Raw genomic sequence first — 10,405 nt, forward strand, 5'->3', positions numbered from 1 at the left:
ATATAGGATGTTTAAGAAGAAATAATGTCAAATTCATATCAATCCTTTCAGCAAAATAAAAGATGAAGAAATAATTCCCAAATAATTTTTTGAAGGTGACATCCTTCATTCAAAACTTGTTAAATATGTTAAAAGAAAATAATATTACTGACCAAGAACATTGTAAACCTAGGTGTGAAAGTCCTTCAGAAATCATTTAAAACTCGAACCTGCCAATATATATGCATAAGAAATATTCTATGATTTAAAAAGGCATATTATTTGATGTTGGGTGGTATATTCTATATATGTCAATTAAGTCTAGGTTATTAATTGTGTTATTGAGTTCTATAGTTTCCTTATTCAACTTTTGTTTGGAAGATCTGTCCAGTGGTGAGAGAGGTGTGTTGAAGTCTCCCATGATTATTGTATGGTGGTCTATTAGACTCTTGAACTTGAGAAGAGTTTGTTTGATGAACATAGCTGCACCATTGTTTGGGGCATATATATTTATGATTGTTATGTCTTGTTGGTGTATGGTTCCCTTGAGCAGTATGTAGTGTCCCTCTTTATCCCTTTTGATTAACTTTGGCTTAAAATCTATTTTATTTGATATGAGTATGGATACTCCTGCTTGTTTCCGAAGTCCATATGAGTGATATGATTTTTCCCAACCTTTCACCTTCAGCCTATGTATGTCTTTTCCTATCAAATGCGTCTCCTGTAGGCAGCATATTGTTGGGTCTTGTTTTGTGATCCATTCTACTAGCCTGAGTCTCTTGATTGGTGAGTTTAAGCCATTAACATTTAGGGTTATTATTGAGATATGGGTTGTTCTTCCAGCCATATTTGTTTATTTATGTTACTAAACATGGTTTGTTTTCCACTTTGATTATTTCCCCCCCTTTAGAATGTCAAATGTCTTCTTTGATATAAGGAGAGTAGCTAAGAACAGAGTAGGGTCGAAGAGCATGAGAAGAAGATTAACATCAAACAGGGATGAGAGGTGGGAGGGAAAGGGAGAGAGAAGGGAAAATGCATGGAAATGGAAGGAGACCCTCAGAGGTATACAAAAGTACATACAAGAGGAAGTGAGGGGAAGGGGAAAAATAATACAAGGGGGACAAACGAATGTCAGTAAAGGGGGCAGAGAGAGAAGAGGGGAGGGGAGGGGAGGGGAGGGGAGGGGAGGGGGGATAGTAGAGGATAGGAAAGACAGCAGAATACAACAGACACTAGTATGGCAATATGTAAATCAATGGATGTGTAACTGATGTGATTCTGCAATCTGTATATGGGGTAAAAATGGGAGCTCATAACCCACTTGAATCAAATTGTGAAATATGATATATCAAGAACTATGTAATGTTTTGAACAGCCAACAATAAAAAAAAAAAATAAAAAATAAAAATAAAAAGGCATATTAAGTCACTGTGTTAACATAATTTTCTAAAATAAAATTGGCACTGTCTTAAATAGACTTTTTTGTAAGGGTAATTCTAGGTTCTCAACAAAATTGAGCAGGGAACTGGCTATTTTTTAAGAGAAAGAAGCAATTTTAACACAGAGTGATAGTTCAGTATTAATATATGCAACACATTGACTATTAATGATTTGTATGAATAGTGGGACAGTTTTCTGCACATAATTAACATTCAGGATTAATTAAGACAGTGTTACTTTCTCATAAAGCCAAACTGAAAATTTCGAGGTATATAATATTTGCTTAGAAAGTGCAAATTGTGATTAAAAAGAGAATCCATGCCAGTCAGGAGTAGACAGGAGTCCATAGGAATTGACAAATTCTATGAAAATAGTCATTAATTGTTAAACATTCATCCACTGAAACTCTTGCTCTACTTCAGTAGTGTTTATTAGTAAAGCTCTCAGAGTTTTGAACCTGAGAATAAAATTTGACCTGAACTAAAGCCTGAAGACTTTGATACAGTGAAGCCAAAGACTGAACTCAAAATTGACATTGTGAGAGTAAACTATTTTTAAAAAGAAAAAAAAAAGATACAAGAAGAAAAATTAAGGGAAAATGTGAAGCCAGACTAGGCTATAAATTGATTAACTTTCTGATCATCTACTGGATAACTCTGCATTTATTTTAATAAAACCCCAAATCTAGTAGCTTCAAAATTGATATCTGATTTGTTTAAATTTAATGTTGATAAATCATTGGGACATACATCTGTTTGTCCTGGCATATGTATACATTTGTAGGTTCAGAAGGTTGGAAAGCGTCAGTGACCAATTGGTCAGGGCACTCCAGTCCTCTTGGCTGCCATCCAAACACATTCCAGATGCTTCTAATGGCTTCCTGTACCCTTTTAGGAACAGTGATCTGGTCTGAAAGACTCAGTGTCTTGCTTGGTCTGATACCAGTTCAAAATTCATAATTTTGCATTAATTAACTTGTGTAAACTATCCTACCTATTTTGATTTGCCTCATGACAATTTTTTCCTGGATCCTCTGAGAATTCATTTAGTATCTGATAATTCCAAAATATTATTGCTTGATTTTTTACTTCATGTTGCAGTTCATAATTTTATTCTTAGAGTTTCCCATTTTCTACCAGTTCAGTATGGCGACCTATCAATCTTCAGTTCCAAATCCAGTACCATCTCCCCCATAATGACATTTATTCATCTCTTCTATCTCTTTATTTTGAAGGGCTGGAAAGATGTTTTCTTTTTGAAACCTCCCAATGATATGTTTCTTTGGGCAGGCTTAATTCTGGTGCCATCATCAGGTAAGAAGCAGTGTATATAAGAAAATAGTAACATTTACTTAAAAGCTTGGGAGTCCTACATCCTTGTAATTCTACACATTATGAAGACCTTGGGAAGCATTTTGAAATAAAATTTTCCTAAATTTTTTCTGCTTTACTGTGGAATTGGTATTCAAACCCAAGTTCCTGGAGCTTGGCCATTGAAAATAATAAGATTAAGCTCATACCTCAATCATTAAACTATATATCCAGTTATGTACAATGCATTATAAAAAAAGAGGTAGACAATTAAAGTGTTTTTTCCAAGGAAGAGTACCACTGGGCTCACCAGCATGAAAGTCAGATCATGATTTATAACCAAGTTTCCCTGTGCCAATGATCCCAAATCCATTGTTATGAAACCCATCAATAAAGTCAGAATGAATTGGGTAAAATCTGAAGTCCATATATATGGTTCTAACTCAGGCACTTTTTATATATATTGATCTCAAGTTTGGCTACAAACACTAGAAAACCTGAGATCAACATATATAAAAATCAAGAATCCTTATTACAAAGTCTGGAGATAAAATTGTTTCCACTTTTTTCAATTTGGTTTATCAAATGCATCACCAAGTTTTCATTCTTTTTAATTTTTAAATTTTTTTCTGTTAATTCATCATCATAATATTGGCTCTGGTTATTTGCAGAAGCTGTGCATGTGCAATATTGACACCCCAATGCCAGTAGAGAAAGCATCTTTTCCTTAAGTCTCTTTATGACCTACTTTGATGTTTTACCAGACCACAATATTTTCATTGGATGAAACTGAATCATGAAAACACATCCATGTCAATCACTGCAAAAACCCAGTATGCATTTTATAATTAGAGAATTGCCACAGTCAAAACATGAAGTTTGTTTATGGCCACCATTATTTTAAGGCTAAAGCAAAATCTCCTACTATTATTTTCATTTAAGTGAATCGCTCAGGAAGAATGTTTGATCTATCAAGGAATTGTCCGTTTTGTCATTCATGGGTTCTGTTATGAGGGACTTATTATTTTACCACAATCTTTTTCCTATAGTGATTTAAAATTTTGTCAATTTCTGAGGAAATGTAATAATATTACAAGTCGTTTCTTTTCTCCAAATATAGAACCAGGCGTTTTTAGAAACTACACCAACTTTCAGCATAATGGGGGCTGAAGGAAAAGAAAGTGAAAAAAATGGCCCTCTGATACATTTTATTGACAATATAGCTAATTAATTATTCATCAGACTTGTAAAGCACAGCAAGTCAAGAGAGGGTCATGGCCCAATTTAATACTGTGTAAGTTTTTGATATACCTGACACTTTGGTTGAACCAAGTAAAATTGATTATGTTCCTTAAAGGTGTTGGCTCAGAGAAGAGATTACTTGAGTATATCTAATGAATTCTAGTGGACAGTGGAAGGAAATGACATTTTAAAAGTGCACCCAGGTTTTATAACCTGAGTCTGGTTTTACTTATCATTGCAGAGGATGACCTTTTGCTAACATATGCATACTAATTAGAAGAAATCTTTACATAAAGAAAACATTTTTTTTGGAATCTTCTTCATGTCTATACTTAGCCTTGCAGTCAATGTCTTTGAATGTGATTGCTAATTTAACAAAAGAATTAATAACGTGGAGAAGCCAACCTGAGCCATGTACCCACTCCTTTATTATCGATGAGTATGGCTTCAGAGTAGGTATAGTGGAACAGCCTTAGGTATCATTTTAATAACATCACTTTTCTAAAGAAGGTGCATTTAGCAATGTGAAATGTTAGTGATCATGGGTCTCCTCTTTACTGAGGATGAAAAAGTTATCTTCTTTCATCCGAGACACTGAAAGCACTTAAATGACATTATCTCATTATCTCTGTAACATCCTCTGACAGAATTGGCTTGTAGTATAATTCCCATTTTATTGGAGGATAAAGTCATGTACATTATGGTTTTATAATTTAGCTGGGCAGCTGCTCTGCCCTGGCAGAAGAGCTTTCAGCTTTACTTCATCTTGGAAATTTGTCTCATTTATGTCTTCACATTTCTAGTGCAGACATGACCTTAATGTTCCCAGAAACTAAGTATTTAAGTGGTCATTTGTCCAACAACTCTTTCTTTCCTGAAGAAATGTATCTGAATTATATGTTATTTAATTTTGACATGAAGGAGAAATGAATAACATTTTGGATAACTGATAGAAATTGATTTGGGTCATTGTCTAGAATAAGATGAGTAAGAAAAGTTTTAAGAAATGTATTTTTTATGATGCTAAGTGGCTCCATTTGCCTTTATGTGGTTACTTTTAAAAGTTCCAATACATAGCTTTTTTAAAAAAAACAACATTCCTTGCGATTATTTATAAGATACATGGAAGTTAAATCCATGATATGTATGCGTAGTGTACAGATTTCCCTATGGATTAATGCAAACATATCCAGAACCTAGTCTAAGGCAGGCAGAATAGTATCCTGAGGACCGAGAACTTGGGTTAGTGGAATCATGCCAATTTAATGGAAACCAGTCAACTGATTCCAGACTGAGAGTTCCATCAATTTTTCTCAAGTCTTGCTGTTTTTCTACTTTATTTCAAACAGCAATGAAAGGTACACAAATCAGAAATATATTTTCGTAACGGTCGCACATGTTTACAACAGATATGAAGATACTGATGGAAATCTGAGTCATGACTTGTCCAGGAAAGAACCCAGGGACCTGATAGTTTGTACTGGATTAACATCAATTTGTACATATTAGGAGAGGGTCAATAGGAAGAGAGAAAGGGAACATGGAGCCCTGGGAATTAGTCTATGCCTTTTCCTTTTCTCTCTTTTCCAAAGAAATGTGTGAAGTGCCTTTTGTACATGAGGTATGCTGTGTGTATACAGATGCAATTCAACCATGAATCGTCCTTACAAAGTTATATCTGCATATTCCTATAAAAATTAAAAGCAAAACTTATTAAGCACAGTAAAAAGGAAGGCATAAATCAACACATCATTTTTCATACTTCGAATTTCCTTGCCGCTATCAGAAATCTCACAAATCTATCACAGCTCAGACAGGGGCTGTTACATCCTCCAATATGACAGAAAAATATGGAAAGAAAAAAAAGGTAAAAGACTTTTTCTCTTTGAAAGTAAGGTTGGAATACACACTTTATGATGAAAGCTTTAATGCTTTTAATGAAAGCTCTGGACTTCACTAATGTATTATAGAATAATGAAAGGATTTTTAACAGATACTTAATTTTGACAGATAAATTATGATTGAGTTCTAAAACTTTGGGACTTCGATCTATTATTAGAAAAATGTATTAATATTTTCATTTCATAGCTGTAAGATTTTAATAGATTCTTTTTCCACTTCAGAGAGCCATCCAATTAAAGATTTACTCTCAAAGATAATATATAACATTTTGGTTGAGGTTCAGCGTAAGCATATGCAATCTCTTTTTAAAACAATGTTTTACAATAAGAACCATTTGTAACAATTCTCCTTCTCTTTATTGTAAAGGGAGAAAATTTACTTTTCTTGGAAATAAGACTGTGATACAATCTCAAATTTACACAAAAATATATAAAACTGTGCCAGAATACTAAATTGACCCTAACTGTTCTCAGGTCTTAGGAGTTATATATCTTTAGTAGAAAAATTGCTTTTGAATCAGGAAAAAATCAGATTACTCTATTTTGGATATTTAAATCACTATTCAGTTCTTAACATCTTGCAGCATGCACAGAATAAAATACAATATTCTTCAAATGTTCAAATAATAAAGATCAGTTATAAATATCTGAACAGAGAGAAATGCACAATGGTACACAATGTTCCCTGTCTTAAACTAAGCCAACTTGAAAGAAATGTTTGTTTAGTGCCCTGAGGGTCAAAATACTCAAATCCCTGTTCAGACAAGGACAGATAGGGGATTCCAAAGATGACTCTAGGGCTCCAAAGTGTAAATCGGGGAGCATTTTCACAGAAGTATGTCAGTTCTGACCTTAACTCCTGCTGAATGCCTTGTTCCTGTGAGAGAAAACCTCTCTTCTGCTGAACTGTTCAAAATTCATTTCCAAAGTGCATTTGCTCTGCTCCATTCTGTCTGAAAATATATGCAGACAAAGTTGATTGACAGCCCTCTAGTTACCATACCATGAAGGTTGAAACCAGAAAGGCGACAGCTCTAATTCACTGACAGCTGAAAGCTACGGAACCTAATTTCTTAAGGTTCATTCTTAAATCTCTACTCATTGTCCCAAGAGGAAAACAAATAATGGGGGATTACATAGGACTAATGGAACTCTGTATAGGATCAGGGTGTAAATATGGAAATTGTACTCATGAATTCTCCGCTTTTCTGAGAAGAAAAGAAATTATATTTATTAAAGTAGTTCTCATGAAGCTGGCTGATGAAATCATTTTATTTACCAAAAGATTTCTTTTGCAAGTAGGAAAACATAGGACACATTTTCCATTAGCACGATATAAAATTCTCCTGTAATAAGGTATTGAAATGATGGCATGATCTATCAAATGGCTCACACAAAAAAATAAATAAATGAAACCCAATGTCACTCTTCCTTTTCTTTTAAATTTTGGCTGTGAAGACTAAATACTTATTTCCCTGTTCCTATGTATAGGAACCTCTGGAAGAATTTTGGTTATTAAATAATGCTTTGAAGTTAACTCATGTTTTTATATTCCCTTCATTTCTAAAACAAATGAGGATGTGATGGTTAGAATGCAGCAGTTATCATGCAGGCATGAGGGAAGGGAGAGAGATTAGAGAGAGGTTGAGTTGAATGTTATTGATTCTTTATATTCCTATCTCTTGACTTCTAAATACATAAAGAAAATAAGCCCACCCCATGTAAGCCACTGTGGTATGTTGAATAATGGCTCCCCAATAATGTTCACATTCTAATCCATGAAGATGCTATCTTACACAGTACATAGACTTTTCAGGTTGATTAATTTAAAGATGGTGAGATGGGATCTTATTCTGGATTATTGTGTAAATAAAACACAGTATGGAGGCAGGTGTCCCAGAAGTCAAGAGTCTGAGAGGGATTTAGGGATAGATACCACACTGGAGACTCTGAGAATGCAGGGAGAGACTCTGAATCAAGATGCAGACATACACGAGAAAATGGAAAAGCAACCAACAGGCTCTCCACTAGGGACTTCAGAGATAATACTTATTGACCCATTTAAATATTTTTAAAGTTCAGAACTCCAAGTGAATAAAATCTATGTTATGTTAGGCCACTACCTGACTAGTAATTTGTTACAGCATCCATCAGAAACTAATTCAGTCACTGTTTTGTCACTTGAAATGTGCCTTCATCTTAATAGGAACAATTGCACAGAAATCTTGTATCTCAAACATTCCAGAAAAGCCTCCAAGGGATATCTGTAGAGTTCACTATGTTTCCAATGATAAGTGGCTATTTTTGTTCAAGTATATTCTATTTATTTAATATAGAGGAATTTAGAATATAATATTTATCAAGAATGACCTAACTTGTTCATCCATTTGTTTCTTGATTCCTTTGTTACATTAAATTGAGGATGATCCTTTAATAACATCCTTCAAAGGGTAATCATTTAACCATATTATCCATATTATCGTACAGAAATACATTTAGGTCTTAAGCAATATGATAATTGTGTGTACAAACACAGACACACACAGGAATAATTATGAGAATTAAAAGAGAGGCTAGTAGATGGGTCAGGCAGACTCTTCATATACCTCCCCTGATCCTACCTCCTGTTCTACATATTATTGCTTGTAGGTATAACTAGCTATTTGTTTCTGCCAATAGAATACAGCAAAGATGCTAAAATGCACAGGAATCCACTATGCAACCTTAAGAGAGAGAGAGTCTCTTCTCTCTCTTTTTTTTTTTTTTTTCGGCTTTAAAATGTTCAACAACTCATTTGGCAACAAACTGAGGATGCTTCTATATACAAAGTATGACCTCCAGCTGACAGCCAGCAAGATACAAGTTTCTCAGATATCAAAGTTTAGAATGCAAGGGACCTTCAGCAAAGTACCTTCAGCCTGAGAGTGTTGTGTACAGATATATATATATATATATATATATATATATATATATATATATATATATATATATTTGCAGAACAACAGTACTTTTATTTCAAGGATACTGCCAAGGTAGTATGAAAAGAATCTATGTTAATTATATGACCCTGACTCAAATCCAGCCTGGCACCATCCACTCTGTTACATACGTATGAAAGATGAATTAAATGAATATCATCTTCCAGGGTTCAATCTAGGTATTACTGACTATGCAAGATAAATGAAAGAACCCAGCATTGTTGGTTTCTTATACTCTGCCTTTTCATAAATATCAAGGCCAGAACTAGACCTGTTTGGAGGAATATAAACCAACCCTGGCCCTGTACAGCATCACCCCGCCGCCGATTGCTCTGCAGTTAAACTTAATTCTAATCTAATTGTACAGTTTGATTCATTCACTTAATAAGTGAGTACTTTTAAAAGACAGAATGGTACTTAAAATTATCAGTGTATAGTTGTGAATTTTATAGTTGATTAAAAACTTCAAGGGCTAACTACCTGTACTCAAATTTTAGCTCTAGCAATTTCTAGGTTTGTTTCCTTAATCAAGCTACTGAGTTTACACTTCTTAGTGTATGTTGCCTTATCTGTATAACCAGAATGGCTGGGTTTCCACCTAGTTAAACTGTTGGGAAAACTAAATGAGGTAATATATCTAAAGCACCTGGAACCACACCAAGAAAGAGTTTACTGGGAATAGGATGTAGTTAAGAAAAGGCTGGAGACATATAGCTCAGTTGGTAGAGTGCTTGCCTCCCAAGCACAAGGACCTAGGTTCACCCTCCAGCATCTCACACACACACACACACACAAAGTTTCTTCCTTCATCCTCTAGACAACAAAAGCAGGGGATGTCCCCTCCACATCTTTGGCCCTTTGCTTGCTACTGCTGGAAGTGCCTATTTGTGGCCCAGCCCCTCCTACCTCTTTTTTATTCAGGACCTGACTATCCACAGGAAGTACCTTTCCTGCTCCAAAGCTTGTGCCAGACACAAGGGCAGTCCTGTCCTCTTGGTAGAGGATCAACCAACTTTTATCTATATATGTTACCAGGTAAGTCTGCATCACACTGAGATCCAATTTTAAAAATGGACATGAATATAAAGGACTAGATTACCCACATACAATTCATGACTCTTCTCAGTAAACTGGAAATTAAACTTAAATAATTTGATATTTCTATTCATTGTAGTGGTATACACTAATGTTTTAAGTATTGAATTATATAATTTGTATTTTAACATAAAATTTTAAAAGGTTTGGGTATTCTCATATATCACAAATAACTGTGTAATTTGGTATTATTTTTAAAGCAATGATGCTTTGAGATCAGATATGTCAAGATATTTATAATTTAACCAAAAGTTTTGTGTAATAATTGAAAAAAAATTGAAATCTACAAGTTATTGAAAGAATAGTCAATTATGGGAAAAGATTTAATCTTTGTGATAGTTGTATAAATGAATAAGTCAGGCAATATGGATAATGATTATATATTCTGGAAAATGGCAAGAATTTACAAGTATACAATAGTCTACAATGAGAAGTGAATTTTGTGAAATTGTATGGA

Source organism: Marmota flaviventris, chromosome 7 (genome assembly GCF_047511675.1).
Source record: "Marmota flaviventris isolate mMarFla1 chromosome 7, mMarFla1.hap1, whole genome shotgun sequence".
NCBI classification, from domain to species: domain Eukaryota; kingdom Metazoa; phylum Chordata; class Mammalia; order Rodentia; family Sciuridae; genus Marmota; species Marmota flaviventris.